This window comes from Natator depressus, chromosome 1, assembly GCF_965152275.1.
Source record: "Natator depressus isolate rNatDep1 chromosome 1, rNatDep2.hap1, whole genome shotgun sequence".
Taxonomy (NCBI): domain Eukaryota; kingdom Metazoa; phylum Chordata; order Testudines; family Cheloniidae; genus Natator; species Natator depressus.
The window spans coordinates 29,198,020-29,217,700 of NC_134234.1; the positions used below are offsets into that span (position 1 = coordinate 29,198,020).

A 19,681-nucleotide genomic window follows, 5' to 3' on the forward strand; every position below is an offset into this window, starting at 1 on the left:
GGACTCTGACAACAAGGGGTTTTTTTAGGTGCTAGAAACTAGGGGTGAGTGAAACGGAGGATATTCAGACGTGGGTGATAAATTCTGGGGGCCTTAGTAAGCCTTGAATCTCAACAGCATCCAAATCCATATATCAACCTGACCTCCCTCTCCCCTTCTCCTCCTAACAGTCCCTGGGCTCCCCTACTGTCCATTACTTATCCAGAACCACTGGTAGATCACTAAATTTACTGGCTATTTCTCATTAGGTTCGGTTGGCAAGGAGGTGGTAGTGCACAAAGAAACCTTGTGCCCCACTCCTGATGTCTCTGGGAGTAGCTAGCTTTAGTCCTCTTCCTTGGTTGTGAGGAGTCCTGGCAATTGTGCATGCTGTCACTCTAATCAACCAGTTATCTTGAGGGGTGGTTAGTTCGCCTGGTCTTCCCATGTCCTGCAGCAGTGGGAGGGTAAAACATTTTCCTCGTCCTGACTATGCCTCTTGATTGTCTTTTAGCCGATTCTAAGGCCTAGATGCCCCAGAATGTTCTAGACTAATGGAAACCCCACCCATATAGCCCAGCATTAGGAATATTCTGGGACTTTAATGACCAAAATGCCATTTTAAGGACCAAAGTAAATAAGAAAATTTTCAAAATCTCAAAAGAATGAAACACAGATCAGACAAGAATTCCAGATAAACTCTCTTTCTTTCTCACACACACCCTTCATCACCATCGTCTCTGAACACCTCCAGACCAAAGACGTTTGAGCTTCATATATTAAAGAATCCAAAGATTCCATTACCATTAGCTGTTAATTATTGAATGCCTCCAGTGTGTTAGGTGCTGAATTATGACGGAAAACGTGGCACTTACTATTTAAATTAGACCGACAACACAGTACAGACACATTTATCCATTTTGGGTGGCCACAGTTCTACTCTCTCCTCTGTCCTTTTCTGTATATCCAGTGCTCCTCTTCCCACCCCTGTTCCCAGCTCAGTTCCTTCTCTCTGTTTGCTCTTCCCCTTCCTTTGCCCCCTTCACCTCTACTGCCCAAGATGTGCTCAGCCTGAAAACCCTGCTCCCCATCAGAGCTGTGAAGAACTACACACCAGACCTCCTCCCGGCCAGCTACAGATTTCACACTTTTCAGCTGATTGGTTGCTGAGCTCCAGAGGGAGCTGCACAGAGCACACAGCACAAGTGTTATTTGAGACAGAGGCACTCAACAGGCTTCTCTGGGGTCACCACATACTGGATATTCATTGAAATATAGAGAAAAACCCAGGCACTGAGAAAAAAACCTCCCTTTACCTTTTATATGTTCCCATGCACTTCTAACCAATAGGAGAACAGCGGCTCACGTGATTCCACCACACAACTGGTGTGCACACATTCTAAAATAGCATCTACCCTTCTAGTTACTCCAGCAACAATCTATGAAGCACATACTGGGCCAGATTCTCTGCCAGTGTACATTGGCATTACTTCATTGTACTGAACACAATGTTTTAAAAATGTATATTCTGTGGCTAGGGTTTTCAAAAGGTCTTAATATTCCCCTAACTCCACTTCCATCGAAATCAAAGGGAGTTTTACCATTGATTTCAATGGGAGCAGACTAAGCCCTGGTCTACACTAGGACTTTAGGTTGAATTTAGCAGTGTTAAATCGATGTAAACCTGCACCCGTCCACTCGATGAAGCCCTTTATTTCGACTTAAAGGGCTCTTAAAATCGATTTCCTTACTCCACCCCGACAAGTGGATTAGCACTTAAATCGGCCTTGCCGGGTCGAATTTGGGGTACTGTGGACAGTATTGGCCTCCGGGAGCTTCGACGGTATTGGCCTCCAGGAGCTATCCCAGAGTGCTCCATTGTGACTGCTCTGAACAGCACTCTCAACTCAGATACATGATTGTTTGCCGTTGCTCTGACGCAGGGAGGGGCGACTGACGACACGGCTTACAGGGTTGGCTTACAGGGAGTTAAAATCAACAAAGGGGGTGGCTTTACATCAAGGCAGGATTTCAGGCAGGACTTCACGGAGGGTTCCAATAAGAAATGGTGCACCTAAGTTATTGTTCTTATTGGAACAAGGAGGTTAGTCTGGTCTCTGATTGATACATGGCTAGATTTACCTTGCTGCACCTTCTCTGTGAGTGACTGCAGTGTGACCTAGAGGAATGAGTCCCCTAGACGGGGGGTGGAGGGGGGGGGGTTGCAAATGAGTACAAAACAAATCTGGTCTATTTCTTGTTTTGATACACTCCATCTATCTTTTACATCTTTGGCTGGCAGCAGACGGTGTAGAAGGACTGCATGCCATCCACATCTCATGGCTGCTCGGCAGAAGATGGTACAATAGGACTGCTAGCCATCCTCATCTCTTGCCTGCCCGGCAGAAGATGATGCAATAGGACTGCTAGCAATCCATATCACCTGCCTGCTCACCGTAAGATGGTTCAATAGGACTGACTGCAGGACTAAAGAGAATGACCTGATCAAGTCACTCCAAATTTAATCCCTGCGCCCATGTCTGCCCAGGCGCTCCTGATCAACCTCACACAGGCAACCAGGAGCACCTCGGACATGACGAGGACGGCTACCAGTCCTATTGCACCGTCTGCTGCCACAAGGCAGTGGGTTGCTGCTGCTGTGTAGCAATGCAGTACCGCGTCTGCCAGCACCCAGGAGACATATAGTGACAGTGAGCTGAGCGGGCTCCATGCTTGCCGTGGTATGCCGTCTGCACAGGTAACTCAGGAAAAAAGGCGCGAAACGATTGTCTGCCCTTTCTTTCACGGAGGGAGGGAGGGAACGGGGGCCTGACGATATGTACCCAGAACCACCCGCGACAATGTTTTAGCCCCATCAGGCATTGGGATCTCAACCCAGAATTCCAATGGGCAGCGGAGACTGCGGGAACTGTGGGATAGCTACCCACAGTGCAACACTCCGGAAGTCGACTCTAGCCTCGGTACTGTGGAAGCACTCCGCCGAGTTAATGCACTTAATGCACTTAGAGCATTTTCTGTGGGGACACACACACTCGAATATATAAAACCGATTTCTAAAAAAATGACTTCTATAAATTCGACCTAATTTCGTAGTGTAGACATACCCTTATTCCCATTGACTTCAACAGGAGCAGAGTTGGGGCAATTGCTAAACATTTTAAAAAATCCCACCTCCAGTGCCCTGATTTTAATTAAATAGTACCGCTGCCCCTTAACAAGATATGGTTAGATTTTAACAAGAACCCTGGTATCTTGAAGAACCCTGGTATCTTGAGTCCTCTTATTTCTGTCACTATGTGCTGCGAGATATCACATCTCTTATATCACATAACCAATGCAGTAATTAATTATCTACTAATCCAACTGCAGTGAAAAGAGAGCTTCTTTCTTTTAGGCTAGGAATTAATGTTATGTAGATGAGCACCAGTGTCTATGATATTTGGGTTGTCTGTCTATAATAAGTTTGGCTGGCATGAGATATTCTCTGATAACTCATATCTGATGTCTCCCTTATTGTTTTGTGATTTTAAAAAACTATTATTATTCCCAAGGAGAAATGAATAAAAGTGCTAAAATATATGACTCCTGTAGTGCTGTTGTGCAAATGTCAAAGTTTCAGTGAAATACGATGGGTTACAAGGTAACAGTAATGAGCATCGGAGAAACAGAGAATTAGATCAGAGAAACAGTTTTAATCCTGATTTGTTGCTTTCTACCTCTGTTTTTGTTTTATTTTTAGACTGTGTGGGCCAAGGTCCTACAAATATTTGCATAGGAGCTTAACTTTACTACCACGACTTTAGTGGGGCTACTCACCTAAGTACAGTTAAATGTGTGTGCGTGTATGTTTGCAGGATCAGGGCCTATGTTTTGGATATACCTATTGCTGATGATAGCTAATGTATTATTATTATGGTTTAGTAATTTCCCTTCCAAAATGCCGCTGGGGATTTATTTTCTCCACTCTTTACCATTCTTTACGTTTTAACTTTTCATTCTCCCTTAATATCCTCTTTTACTAATTGCGCCAGATTTTCCATTTTGCCATCTCCCATCTTGCTCCTCCCCATTCATTCCTCTGTAGTCTCATCTGTCTCAGACAAAACAGATCCCAGTAATTCAGTACTCTAATTGTACAAGAACAGAAAACAAACTTTACTGAAAGCTGGAGGGCAGAGATGCCATCATAGAACTCCAGGCTTCAAAGAAAGTGAAAGGTGGAATTCTGGCCCTGCTAATTGCTGCTGACTGACTATTGATCACTTGATAATTAATTTCAACCCCCACGTTATTTTGAGCACAGAGTGTTTGTTTCCGCTTCTCTTTTTGACAATCTCTGTAACATCCAGCAGATGGCACCTGTCTCTAACTTCTAGCAATGTTTACTTTGCATCCAAAGGCAATTAAAAGTATTTCTATTTTATAATAGTTTAATACTTTATTTTGCTCCCACAAATATATTTTTACATTATATCTATGGTGGAAAATGCTAAATGAAAAGCAAACAAGAATGAATCTGTACCATGCCATTTATCCCCTGCAGTTTGAGCTGTTAGGTTGCTGCTTTCTGTGTTCACAGTGACACCACAGGCTTTCAGAGTGTGATGAGAACCACAATTTAGAAACAGGCCAGCACAAAGAGAACAAATTAATACTTAAGGCCAGTTCCCTTTTGTTCGAATCTATTAGTACAGAGACAAGGTGGGTGAGTTAATATCTTTTATGGGGCCAATTTATAGACACCTTGTGTCTCTCATATCCTGGAACCAACATGGCCACAGCAACCCTGCAAACAATAATGGAAGGAATCTATTGGTACAGTTATTCTAGACTGCTGTGTAGCCTATCAGCTATGCAGCAGTCTATCATCTAACCAAGTAGATAAAGCAGTCTGTAATCTCACCAAGTGAAATAATAAAAGAAGGAAACAACAGCAACATAACAATGCCCATGTACTCCCTCTCTAAGAAAAAGACAGTTACCACCAAAGAATATGTTATGAATGAATGCAGAGAGCAGAGATTTACATGGCTGCTTCATGGATGCAGAGCCTCCCTTCATTTTTACCATGGATGAAGACATGAGTGTGACTGAATGACTTCTAACATCTAATGACACCTGTGCTCCAGTGTTTTGTAAACTTCACACATGAATACACTGATCCATTTCCAGATGATCCGGGAGGCCCAGATCTTTTGTAGCTCACACAAAAGAAACAGGGAGGCGGAGCAAAAGAAACAGGCAGCCCATGGAGACAAGTCTTGAATAAGTTCTAAACTTCTAAGGGACCTGTGTCTACTGGGGATGGGGATATTAGTACTGGTGTAGCTACACTGATGCCATCACCAATGTAGATGTGTTGTAGTGATGTAATACAGTGCTTGCCCCATTTAAAGAAGAGTAACAACTGTTGTTTTGGTTGTCCTGTGGTACTGAGCTAGGCATCTCTAGAGAAAGGACGTGAGCCTCTGCAGACTGAGTTAAAGGAATAAAGGCCTGACCTAAAGCCCACTGAAGTCACTAGGAGTCTTTTCATTGGATGGGCTTTGGACTGGGCCTTAAGTCTACCAGCTGAGATCTGTAGCAGACTCACATCCTCCAGGTATCGGACACACATGGGGACACACAGAGCATGCTGAATAGTGGGTTACACGGCCCTGTTTTACATCAGTGTGGTGCATCTACTTGGTGTAGCTGCACCAGTAGAAAAAATCCCCAGTAGAGACAGGCCCTCGCTTGTAACTCAGCAGTTTTATGGAGTCACCATATGTGAACGCTTCATTGCTCTTGAAGAGAAATTCTGGATGCATTTAAAGGACTTTGGGCAAATAAAACTCCTAACGAGATTCCCTTAGTAATATCTCTTCAATAAGAAAATCAGTAAGGAAATCAATCTATAAGTGTAAGAGAAAATGGTGTATCTACAAAAAAGAGTTAATATTGCTTCATCTGGGAATTGAAACCAACTACCACCATATCATAGCTAGTCATCTGAAGCTGAAAGCCAATTGGCCTTCTGGTCTATACACATACAGAACAAAGACATGAAGCAGGAGAAGCACAGAAGAACTGAAAATCTCTGTGAACTCTTACAGAAGAGGTCATATGTATCTGGTCTGCCTTGCACCTATGTCTGAAATAAGATCTTCATTTTCCTTGAACTAAGAAGAGGGAAAGTCCCAAATCGATTCAGCTCATGTCAACGGACTTTTACTCTGCTTAAATAGAAGCTTCACTCCACGTAGGCCTGGTCTATACTTAAAAATTTTGCTGGCATAGCTATATGATTTTGTGTCAACATAGTTATGTTGACAAAAGCCCTAATATAGAGGGAGTTATATTGGCAAAAAAGTCCTTTTGCTGGTCTAGCTTATTTTGCTCAGGGAACTGGTATCAGCTGTCCTGGCAAAAATCCTTTTTGGATGATATTAAATGAGTCTATACTAGGAGGGTTTGCTGGTATAGCTATACAGATAGAACTAAATTGGCAAACCCTTTTAAATGTAGAAAAGGCGTTAGGTGTTGTCTAAAACAAAGTGCATGATCAACATCAGTTGTTCTTTCTAGCCAAACTCTAAGCCACCCTCTGTCCAAACACAAAGTTCCCTCAGTTGCGATATTTAGAGTGTGGTGTGGCTATTGCTGATCCCCGTTTCATTGAATTATGTCTAGGTCAACCATGCTAGCTAGTATGGCTGGGGGACAGTGTCATGTTTCAACAAGTGAGGCAATCTAGTACACCAATGTTGTCCCATACCGCCCCACAAACTCCCCTAAAGTGGCCTATGTGGCTATTCCATTTCCAAGGGATCAGCCCAACTGCCGTTGGAGCTGGGATGGGAACTCTGGATGTATGCCCAGAAGTCAATGCAGCTCAAACAACTCAGTGTAGCACCAGTGTGGAGGCAGCCCATAACAGCAAACTGGATGAACATATGTGTACGTTCAGCATGTGGAGGCACTGACTCATGTTAGCTTGCATTGAGAGAAATCACTTGAGTGAAGCACCACAGATGTACATCTGGAATCTAGACAAGGTCTTAGACTGCGTTACCTTAAAATCTCCCCCTGTTCCATTACCATTGGTGCCACCCCTGCAGTGGAAGCATCAGTGTCCGCATTATGCACCAGAATTTTTATCACTGTTCTGTCTACCTCAGTAGGTCTAATGACACGGTGGTAAAAACAATGGCCACCAGTCTGCAAGGGTGGGAGATTTTCAGAAAAGGACTAGGTTAGGGTGGTCAAGGTTTTATAGTGAAGCTTCATGCCATTTGTCTTTTGCTAGACAAGAAAGTTGTGCTGGTTTAACTTATATTGGTTTTAAAGCCAATTTCATTAAACTGAGGCAAACCTTGTGTGGAGGCTCTTATTTCGGTTTAGGTGGTTCATTGTGCTCTAGCTTAAACCGATTCCTACACAACTTAAGCTAACCAGAAATAAACCTTGTTTAAACTGAAATAGGGGAAATAGTGAAATAAACCTTGTTTAAACTGAAATAGTGCAAAGGGTGTGCACTGTTTAACTGAATCACTTTTCAATCACAACTTTAGTTAAAGCAGTGCAACTTTCTTCTGTCGGCAAGGCCCCAGTGAGTCCCACTGGGTGCATCCCTCCTACAGCTATTAGCTTCTACAAGGCAAGTATGAAGTGCTGCATTCCCAGAGAACTATATCCTGCTTCTGTTCCTTTGTTCAGCCACAGCAGAGGAGGAGGGGAGAGAACAAGAGATGGAGCAACCGCTGCAGCTGTTGTGTACTCTTTATGCACTGAACTCAGACTTTAGGATGTATTGTAGCTGCCATAACAGGCTATTTAGAGATCGGTGTACCTGCATGACCAATTGTACTAACAACAAGGAACTTATTGTTCACCTGTGGCTCCTCTGGGAACCTTCAACAATTAAGAGCTCACCTGCTAGTTAGTTTTTGTACTGCTATCATTATGTTGGTTTACAAAGTGATATAGTTACAGTGGTATAACCAGCTAGCGTGGACACAGCTATACCAGTGTATCTTACTCTCCTTCTACTTGTATAACTACCTTGTCAAGAGGTGGTTTGGCTTTAACTACTGTATATTAGTTTCTAAACCAATATAGTTATACCAGTACAAAAACTGTGTAGACAAACCTTTATTGATTATTTCAGTCATGTGTTCTCTGATCTCTTAGGCATGTGTTTCTCACATGGACATCTATAGTGTATCTCTAAATTGCCTACCTCGCCCGGAGAGATTCAAAGATAGATTGTCAGATCCTCAACTGGTGTAAACCAGCATAGCTCCACTGACTTCAGTGTATGCCAATTCACAACAGCGGTGAATCCAGTCCCCCTCCCATTTCTTCTTCAAGCCCTATGAGTTGTGCCTGTCAAATTAAGGAATAGAAAGGATACCATATGTTGGATGAGACCAATCCCAACTATCCATCACATCTCGACTATTGAGTATCAGGTGCTTGCAGTGAATTCTTCATGCTCAATCCACAGAGTGAAAAACAATTCTCGAAAGAAAAAAAATCAATTAAATTTGAATACAGAATATGTCTGAGGAAATCTTGATCTCCCCATGGACATTCTGCAAGCAGAAAGTGGTGAAATTTGTAGGGTAAATTATTCCCAATGAACTATTTGCTTAACTCTAACTTTCAACAGGATGTTCTCCTTGAATGAAGATTTATGTTAACCCCAGTGACTAGGTCTAGTAATCTGACTGTTTTTTAAAAAAATAATAATTGCATAGAAGATGATAAAAAGAAATGTACTAGCTATGCCACTTTTTCTGCATAAGGATTTAAAAAGTCTGAAGGCCGATTAGTCCTGGAAAGGTTCTCAAGATTGGTACATTATTATATTGTACCACCTATTTGCACAATGCTGTACAGGCTAAAATTTGAGTGCTTTTCAGCCATAGGTTGACCAAAGGCTTTTTGTATAATCTAAAGCCTCTCTCTTGAAAATAATTGATGGATCAATGGGAGAATCAAAGAAATTTGAGATGAAAAAGACATCATTTAGTCCAAAACCCTGTGTTAAACCAACGCTGAGTGCTTTTGAAAACACTACCCCCTATTTGAATGGAACAGTCATTTTCTTTGGCTTTTTAGAAAAGCTAACTCCTGCTGCTATTCCATCCAAGAGGAGCATATGGCTGATCTAGAAGAATTGAAAGTTAAGCACATACCTAGGTTAGAACATTTGCTGTGGCTCGTACTATGCTGGCATTTTTAATCGTGAGGCAGTTTTGCCTCATAGACAGAGCAGTGGACTGGAATTCAGAGAGCTGGGTTCTATTCCTTGCTCTGCCACTGGCTCTTTGGGGGCTAGTCATGAATCACTGCTCTCTGCCTCAGTTTCCCCAACTGTAAAAAGGGGAAAATGTAAAATTTGTGAAGCACTTTGAGATCTACTGATGAAAAGCACTTGAATTTCCAGGACAGAAGTTACATTATTGCCTCTCCACCCCAGCCTGAACATCTGCACTGCAATTAAACAGCCCCTTAGCTCGAGCCCTGAGAGCCTGAGTCAGCTGGCATGGGTCAACCACGGGTATGTAACTGCAGTGTAGACACATCCTTGGTGTCTCCTCCCTCATGAAGGGGCAAGGAGTGGGGGATATTCAGGGGAAAAGAGAAACATGGCACAAAAATGGCACTTTTCTTTTTTTCCCCCACGCTCCAGCCAGGATCTGCGCACAAAGACTCCCCTTCACTCACAGAAGCAGAGCAGAGCATGGGGGATTTAATTCTTGTAAAACTAAGATCTCCCTTTGCCTACTCACTAACAAAATGTGCAGACTGCTCTCAGATATGCCTTTGTATCAGGCGGGCATCATTAGTCCCCTTCCTCTTAAATTGTCCCTTTGTGCTATGGCTAAATCATGATGATTTTTCATTGGGAAAATATCCTCCTGTAAGACATGTGGCCATAAATCCACAGAAATGAACAGACCTAGGGAAATGCTGGCCTGTTTTGCAGCACAACTGAAAGCGTAAGTTTTATTGTCCTTTCCAGAAATTAAATAATTCAAAATGAAATGAAACTATTTTCAAAATGAATTAAATTTTTTTAAATGTTTTTTTTCCCCCCAGAAAGTTAACGTCTCCCCAGAACACACCAACCAGGAAGCGATGGGAGTGGGCGTGTTCCTGGCAGCAGAGAGATGAATGAAAACAGGAAGTAAGCGGGACCATGCAACTGTTTGAATACCTTAACCCCTTCATTGCCACATTCAATCACGGAGGTGGCTTTAAGATTGTCTTGCCACAAAGAATATGAGGATGGATCTGGTGGACAGATTATGGGAATCGAAGGGACAGATTGTGTCCTCCTTGCTCCTGGGGAGCAGCATATTTCTCTGCGAGTAGTGCCAGTTATTTTTATGGGATTTCCTTGGGGAGGAAGGTACCAACTCAATGTGAAGGTGGAAGAAATGTGGCTTTAAAAGTCTACATCCAGTCTGACTAGGTACGGTGCATTGTTTTTTACTTCATTTTAGGCACAGACTACTTATGCCAGGGTTTTCCAAAACCTTCTGTAGAACTGGATGAAATTTTTAAGACAAATCTGTTTTCAGCGAAAAATGCAAGTTTGTGAAACATTTCAATTTCAAAAAGAAAAGGAGTACTTGTGGCACCTTAGAGACTAACCAATTTATTTGAGCATAAGCTTTCGTGAGCTACAGCTCACTTCATCCGATGCATCCGATGAAGTGAGCTGTAGCTCACGAAAGCTTATGCTCAAATAAATTGGTTAGTCTCTAAGGTGCCACAAGTACTCCTTTTCTTTTTGCGAATACAGACTAACACGGCTGTTATGCTGAAACATTTCAATTTCACCTAATTCATGTCAGTTTTGCTGAAGTGTTTTGATCAAAACCTATCATCTCCCCCTCCTACCCCCGCAAAAAACCCCCCAAAACATTGGCAAGAAGTAAAAAGTTTACTTCTAACATTTTCAAAATCAACCATCTAGATTTTCCAGTTCAAAATGAATTAGCACTTTGAAATGTCCTTTAATTTAAAAAAAACAACCCCAAATGGTCAAAATAAAAATGGAAACATTTCTATTTTATCAAAAGGAAACATAAAGTTTGAAATTTTGTTTGACTTTTCAATTTGCTGAAAATTTTGAAAAATTTTGTTCATGGCTTGATCTGAAACAAATACGAGTTTTTTATTTTTTGGAATCACCAGTGAATGGAAAAATCTGTTATTTGCACATAGGTTTGCCAACTTTCTGCTCACACAAAACCCTTGATCCGCCCCCTGTGTCTCCCCTCCTCTGAGGCCCCGCCCCTTCTCCGAGGACCCAGGCCTGCTCACTCCATCCCCCCTCCCTCTGTCGCTCACTCTCCCCACCCTCACTCACTCATTTTCACCAGGCTGGCTCAAGGGATTGGAGTGTGGAAGGGGGTGAGGGCTCCGGCTGGGGGTGTGGGCTCCAGGGTGGGGCCAGAAATGAGAAGATCAGTGTGTAGGAGCAGGGTCCGGGTTGAGGCAGTGGATTGGGATGCAGGAGGGGGTGAAGGCCCTGGCTGGGGATGCAGGCCAGGGGTGGGGCCAGGAATGAGGGGTCTGGGGTGCAGGAGGGGGCTCCAGGCTGGAGGGTGGAGTTGAGGGGTTCACAGTATGGGAGGGGGCTCCGGGCTGAGGCAGGAGGTTGGGGTATGGGAGGGGGTATGGTCTCTGGGCTGGAGGTGCAGGCTCTGGTATGGGCCGGGGATGAGGGGTTCGGAGGGCAAGAGGGGGATCAGGGCTGGGGCAAAGGATTGGGGTATGGGAGGGGGTCAGGGGTGCAGGCTCTGGGCGGCACTTACCTCAAGCAACTACCGGAAGCAGTGGTATGTCTCCCCTCTGGCTCCTATGCGGAGGTGCGGCCAGGCATCTCTGCGCACTGCCCTGTCCACAGGCACTGTTCCCGCAACTCCCACTGGCTGTGGTTCCTGGCCAATGGGAGCTGTGGAGCTGGTGGTTGGGGCAAGGTCAGTGTGCGGAGCCCCCTGGCTGCCCCTACATGTAGGAGCCGGAGGGGGTACATGCCGCTGCTTCCGAGAGCCACATGGAGCCACAGCAGGAAGGAAGCCTGCCTTAGCCCTGCTGTGCTGCCAACTGGATTTTTAACGGCCCAGTCAGCGGTGCTGACCAGAGCCACCATGGTGCCTTTTCGACCAGGTGTTTGGTCAAAAACTGGACAGCTGGCAACCCTATTTGCACAGCTTTAGCCTTCTGCCTTGGCCTACCCAGGTTCCTATTGAAGTCAATGATACAATGCTAGCAGCAGAGGTAGGCCAGTGGTGAGGGCTTTGGAAAGTCCCACCTTTAAAGTTTACATGACTTGTCCCTATAAAGATGTTGGGCATGAATTACTCTGGTGTGAGATGGGACTTTGTGGTTCAAAAAGAGCAGAAGGTGGATAATGCACAGAACTGGGAGGGAGAGGAAATAGGTTCTGCTCTGTCTGCCACAAATTTCCCATGTGACTTTAGCTAAAGCCTTTAATGTTCTGTGCCTTAAGTTCCTCATCTGTAAAATGGGGTTAGTACTTCCCTACCTCATAGAGGAGCTGCCATGAACATTCTTGAGTAGTCACTATACAAAGACAAAATAGTATAAAATTCTGCCCTTAGATGTCTGCATAGAGCTCACACTGAAGTTAACAAGAACCCTGTGTGTGCATCTGGAGGACAGAATTTAGTTCTGAATGTGGATTAGCACAGCAAGATTTCTCTTTGGGAGGCTTTGCAAGTGGAGCTCATTTAGCAGTAGTTAGAACAGATAACATTTATCACAAAGAGCTTGTACTCTGTGCAAGCCAGGAGAAATGGGATGGCCCACATAGCAGAAGGGCAATATTTTGCTTCCAGCACTCTTGGATCGGTATAAATCCATGTACCTTTAGGTATCCCACAGTGCTTTACTTTTGTCTACTTACCTGTACCCTTTCTTCCCCCTTTCACCTCTCCCCATCCTAACTGGTGGCTTTCCTTGTACATTTGCATAGAATGGCAGGCTGGGCCAGCCACAAAGGGAAAGGGAGGAGAAGGAGAAGAAGCCAAGAGGACGAAAAAAGCCTCCTTGCCTCACTGCTCAGAGGCTTGGGGTGAGAAATCAAAGTGCTGGTTGTCATTTCATTGTAAGGAACTAGTGAGTGTGTGTGAGGGCAGGTGCTGTATAAAAGCCTCCCTACGTTATTAATCTTTCTTTCAAAGTAGTCCCAAGGACCTGGGTGCCCAATTCCTATTGAAAGTCCTGCTATATGGGGCTTTTTCTTATATAGGCTCTAGTTCTCTGCTTGCTTTCCATTACTTTAGCTCGTGCTGTGTATTGCTGAAACCAGTCCTTATCCCCCATGATGCACTCAGTCTCTAGCTGATCCGCTGTATTTTATGTTCTCAAAGGTTCACAAGCTCAGGTCCCTTGGCTAATTCTGTAGTGCACTAAGGTCAGTATCTCCAGAGGCTATGCTGTGTCAAAAACCGTAACAAAAGGCAGTGTATGTATTCCAAAAATGCCTGCCTTCCACGTTCAGAGCGTGCATTTCAGCAAATTACAAGGGGCAATTCTGTTCAGATAAATATGTTTCTTGCAACCAGCTGCATATCCCTCTAACAGTAATGCTTCTGTTTCAGTAGGCAAGTCTATTATGTCTGTAACTGTCTAGCCACAATCATTCAGAACACAAAAGCAATCACATAATCCCCTTATTCTCTGTGAGATAAGTAAGGTTCCAATAAATGGAGTACTTCTTCTCTTGAGGATTAAATCCCCATTTGAGGGTTTTTATTTTAAATGATCATTCTCTTTAATAAGCCACTAGTAAGGAAGGATTTAGAATAAAAAATAACCCTTAAAGACTTAAAACTTATGTATTTCTCTCTCTCTCTCTCTCTCTATATATATATATATATAAATTATATATATATAATTACGCACACAATCACTAGATTCAGAAGAACCTTTTGATTTGATTCCACAAACATGCACCTTTCCAAACAGAAACGAAGTGCCATGGTTTCATGCCAGTGGTTTCAAGTTGCAAACTTTAAGCTTTCACTGACCTTTGTACAGATTAAAATTTTTTTTTTTGGAACTTCCAACTTGATGGTGATGACAGAAACAGACTCAAACAGCTCCCTGCCCCCTGCCCCAATAAGGAAAATCATTAGCTATGTTGCTTTTCTGGTTTGACAGTAAAAGGTCAACAGCTTTTTCTGAAGCAACAAGACATTTACAACAATGGTAAAACCTTGTCTTCCTAGACATCTCGCGTGCTGAGTTCTGAATCAGATTCACATCTTGACACTGTTTATCACTGTCAGGACTTTATTTCTGACACTGAATGGCAAGACCCTGGACCTCCTCTGTCCTGGCAGCATGCCTAAGAGAAGGAAAAAATGGCTTCATACAGTTTTTGACCTAAAAAGAACTGTTTTCAGGATAAGAAGCAGCTTGTGGCTTAAAAATGAGAGACAAAAAAAACCCAAAGAAAACCCAACAACAACAAAAAAAAACCCACTCCCAAAATTGCCAGGCAAGACAGTGAATCAAGTTTACAAGAAAAGTATTGGTCATGAATGATTAAGTGAAAAGATATTCCTCCCCTCTACTAGTGCCCCATGATTAATGCTGCATTTAAGGTACACTTAGGAAAGGTCAACATGGATTAAATAGATTTTACCAGGAGAGCTTTGCCTTACCTATTTCTCAAAGTCCCTTACATACACTGGGCAGTAGGAAGCTCCTGTTTTTCCCAATATGAAAAAGTGTGAAAGAATGTTATACTGAAAAATACATGTTGGAACTCCAAAGCCCTTTGTGCTACATAGATTCATAGATTCCTAGATACTAAGGTCAGAAGGGACCATTATGATCATCTAGTCTGACCTCCTGCACAACGTAGGCCACAGAATTTCACCCACCCACTACCTCTCACCTATGTCTGAGCTATTGAAGTCCTCAAATAGTGGTTTAAAGACTTCAAGTAGCAGAGAATCCTCCAGCAAGTGACCCGTGCCCCATGCTACAAAGGAAGGCGAAAAACCTCCAGGGCCTCTCCCAATCTGCCCTGGAGGAAAATTCCTTCCCGACCCCAAATATGGCGAACAGCTAAACCCTGAGCATATGGGCAAGATTCACCAGCCAGATACTACAGAAAATTCTTTCCTGGGTAACTCAGATCCCACCCCATCTAACATCCCATCACAGGCCATTAGGCCTATTTACCATGAATATTTAATTACCAAAACCATGTTATCCCATCATACCATCTCCTCCATAAACTTATCGAGGATAATCTTAAAGCCAGATAGATCTTTTGCCCCCACTGCTTCCCTTGGAAGGCTATTCCAAAACTTCACTCCTCTGATGGTTAGAAACCTTCGTCTAATTTCAAGTCTAAACTTCCTGGTGGCCAGTTTATATCCATTTGTTCTTGTGTCCACATTGGTACTGAGCTTAAATAATTCCTCTCCCTCTCTGATATTTATCCCTCTGATATATTTATAGAGAGCAATTATATCTCCCCTCAACCTTCTTTTAGTTAGGCTAAACAAGCCAAGCTCCTTGAATCTCCTTTCATAAGACAAGTTTTCCATTCCTCGGATCATCCTAGTAGCCCTTCTCTGTACCTGTTCCAGTTTGAATTCATCCTTTTTAAACATGGGAGACCAGAACTGCACACAGGTGAGGTCTCACCAGTGCCTTGTATAACGGTACTAAAACCTCCTTATCCCTACTGGAAATACCTCTCCTGATGCATCCCAAGACTGCATTAGCTTTTTTCACAGCCATATCACATTGGTGGCTCATAGTCATCCTATGATCAACCAGTACTCCAAGGTCCTTCTCCTCCTCCATTACTTCTAATTGATGCGTCCCCAGCTTATAACTAAAATTCTTGTTATTAATCCCTAAATGCATGACCTTAAACTTCTCACTATTAAATTTTATCCTATTACTATTACTCCAGTTTATAAGGTCATCCAGATCCTCCTGTATGATATCCCTGTCCTTCTCTAAATTGGCAATACCTCCCAGCTTTGTATCATCCGCAAACTTTATTAGCGCACTCCTACTTTTTGTGCCGAGGTCAGTAATAAAAAGATTAAATAAGATTGGTCCCAAAACCGATCCTTGAGCAACTCCACTGGTAACGTCCCTCCAGCCTGATAGTTCACCTTTCAGTAGGACCCGTTGTAGTCTCACCTTTAACCAATTCCTTATCCACCTTTCAATTTTCATATTGATCCCCATCTTTTCCAATTTAACTAATAATTCCCCATGTGGCACGGTATCAAACGCCTTACTGAAATCTAGGTAAATTAGATCCACTGCGTTTCCTTTGTCTAAAAAATCTGTTACTTTCTCAAAGAAAGAGATCAGGTTGGTTTTGCACAATCTACCTTTTGTAAAACCATGTTGTATTTTGTCCCATTTACCATTGACCTCAATGTCCTTAACTACTTTCTCCTTCAAAATTTTTTCCAAGACCTTGCATACTACAAATGTCAAACTAACAGGCCTATAGTTACCTGGATCACTTTTTTCCCTTTCTTAAAAATAGGAACTATGTTAGCAATTCTCCAATCATATGGTACAACCTCTGAGTTTACAGATTCATTAAAAATTCTTGCTAATGGGCTTGCAATTTCGGGTGCCAATTCCTTTAATATTCTTGGATGAAGATTATCTGGGCCCCCCGATTTAGTCCCATTAAACTGTTTGAGTTTTGCTTCTACCTCAGATATGGTAATATCTACCTCCATATCCTCATTCCCATTTGTCATGCTACCATTATCCCTAAGATCCTCTTTAGCCTTATTAAAGACTGAGGCAAAGTATTTGTTTAGATATTGGGCCATGCCTAAATTATCCTTGACCTCCACTCCATCCTCAGTGTTTAGTGATCCCACTTCTTCTTTCTTTGTTTTCTTCTTATTTATATGGCTATAGAACCTTTTACTATTGGTTTTAATTCCCTTTGCAAGGTCCAACTCTACTTGACTTTTAGCCTGTCTCACTTTATCCTTACATGTTCTGACCTCAGTAAGGTAGCTTTCCTCGCTGATCCCTCCCATCTTCCACTCCCTATATGCTTTCTGCTTTTTCTTAATCACCTCTCTGAGATGCTTGCTCATCCAACTTGGTCTACAACTCCTGCCAATGAATTTTTTCCCCTTTCTTGGGATGCAGGCTTCTGATAGCTTCTGCACACAGTAGGAGAGTTGGAAAATGAAGAAGGGGCTGAGCAGGTTATCACTGAAGGTGGAAGGGCAAGGAAGAAGAGAACAGTGGCTAGTCCTATAGGAAAAGGGGAAGATTCAATGGAGACTACAGCAAATATGAGCCCCAGGAGGATACAGGATGGGTTGAAGAGGATTACAAGGGAGAATAGGAATGGAAAGAACTTGCAGCCAGAGGGAACAGGGGATGATAGACTGGAGAATAGCACCGTCACCAGGAAAAGGCAGGTCTATGTGATCGGAGAATCTTTACTGAGACGAATACACAGGCCTGTAACCAGAGCTGATCCATAGAATAGAAGGGTATGCTGTCTTCCAGGTGCTAAGATATAGGATGTAGACCTGAGGTTGAAAAGGATCCTAAAGGGAGCAGGAAAGAATCCCGTAATTATCCTTCATGTGGGAACAAATGATACGGCTAGATTCTCGCTGGAAAGTATTAAGGGACACTCTGCTAGGCTGGGGAAGACGCTTAAGGAAATCGAGGCTCAAGTAATCTTTAGTGGGATTCTGCCTGTTCCTAGAGAAGGGCAACAAAGGTGTGACAAGATGATGACTATCAACAGCTGGCTTAGGCAGTGGTGCTATAAGGAGGGCTTTGGGATGTATGGCCACTGGGAGGCATTCATGGACAGAGGACAGTTCTCTTGGGATGGACTTCATCTGAGTAGGGAAGGAAATAGACTTCTAAGATGGAGGCTGGCACAACTGATTAAGAGAGCTTTAAACTAGGAATTTGGGGGAGATGGTTGGGAGATGTCCAGGTAATCTCCACACCAGATTTTAGCATTGAGAGGGAAGAAAACGAAGTAAGAAAGGATACAGCCGTGGGTAGGAGAATGTATATAAGGAGGAAGGGCAGTGTGGATACCAGTCTAACGGGTTATACTGACTGTAGAATGACCATGCCTAATAGGGTACAGAATGTGAGTGAGGCCAAACAGCAAAAATTAAGATGTTTGTACACGAATGCGAGGAGCCTAGGTAACAAAATGGAGGAACTAGAGCTACTGGTGCAGGAAGTGAAACCAGATATTATAGGGATAACAGAAACATGGTGGAATAGTAGTCGTGACTGGACTACAGGTATTGAAGGGTATGTGCTGTTTAGTAAAGACCAAAATAAAGGTAAAGGTGGTGGAGTAGCATTGTATATCAATGATGAGGTAGAATGCAAAGAAATAAGAAGCGATGGAATGGATAAGACAGAGTCCGTCTGGGCAAAAATTACATTGGGGAAGAAAACTATTAGAGCCTCCGCTGGGACAGTGCTTGGGGTGTGCTATAGACCGCCGGAATCTAATTTGCATATGGATAGAGCCCTTTTAAATGTTTTTAATAAAGTAAATACTAATGGAAACTGTGTGATCATGGCAGACTTTAACTTCCCAGATATAGACTGGAGGACGAATGCTAGTAATAATAATAGGGCTCAGATTTTCCTAGATGCGATAGCTGATGGATTCCTTCATCAAGTAGTTGCTGAACTGACTAGAGGGGATGCCATTTTAGATTTGGTTTTGGTGAGTAATGAGGACCTCATAGAAGAAATGGTTGTAGGGGATAATCTTGGTTCAAGTGGTCATGAGCTAACTCAGTTCAAACTGAACAGAAGGATTAACAAAAATAAATCTGCAACTAGGGTTTTTGATTTCAAAAGGGCTGACTTTCAAAAATTAAGGAAATTAGTTAGGGAAGTGGATTGCACTGAAGAACTTATGGATCTAAAGGTAGAGGAGGCCTGGGATTACTTTAAATCAAAGCTGCAAAAGCTATCGGAAGCTACAGAACTCTTGGTACTGTATCTTGCTCTAAAATCAAGAGGGCAAAACTGAGGGGGAGCCAGGCAATTCCATGCATGCAATAGGAGCATACAGTTGACACAAAGAAGTGTTCTCATACTATAGCAATCATAGAATATCAGAGTTAGAAGGGACCTCAGGAGGTCATCTAGTCCAACCCCCTGCTCAAAGCAGGACCAATCCCCAATTTTTGCCCCAGATCCCTACATGGCCCCTTCAAGGATTGAACTCACCACCCTAGGTTTAGCAGGCCAATGCTCAAACCACTGAGCTGTCCCTCCACCACAAAGTTATTAAAAAAAAATTCCACCCTGGGTAGGGGTAAGGAGGCACCTTACTCGCTCCACTGCTCGGGCACTCGCCTACTGGCCGCTGGCTGCGCCTCTCCAGCCACTGCTGTGACCTCTGCACATCAGTCTCAGTGATTTACAGCTCTTTGAAGGCTGAAACACTGCCCCATCTCAAGTGATTTCAGCTCTGATTAAGCATTTAAAACAACAAAAGAAGCTCCTAATGAAGCCTATTTAGCTCTTTCTTTGAGCATTGAGGAGGAACAGATTAAACCAGACCAGGGGGACCCTTGGAGAGGGTTTCCAATCCTCCTGGCTGGGACACCTTTCCCCACCCCTCTTGAAGGGC

General features: G+C 43.2%; 1 protein-coding gene and 1 long non-coding RNA gene across 3 annotated transcripts in view; one reads left to right on the plus strand and one right to left on the minus strand.

The window, feature by feature from the left end:
- Nucleotides 1-19,681, minus strand: part of MAML2 (mastermind like transcriptional coactivator 2) — a 280,358-nt gene that overhangs the window by 50,686 nt on the left and 209,991 nt on the right. The gene's annotated exons all lie outside the window — the stretch shown is intronic.
- The window catches only part of LOC141981566 (uncharacterized), a 32,967-nt gene that overhangs the window by 9,488 nt on the left and 3,798 nt on the right, over nt 1-19,681 (plus strand). For both annotated transcript variants that reach the window (XR_012637833.1, XR_012637836.1), the window contains exon 3: nt 10,090-10,177. This is a non-coding gene — a long non-coding RNA (uncharacterized LOC141981566). The remainder of the gene's footprint in view (nt 1-10,089; nt 10,178-19,681) is intronic.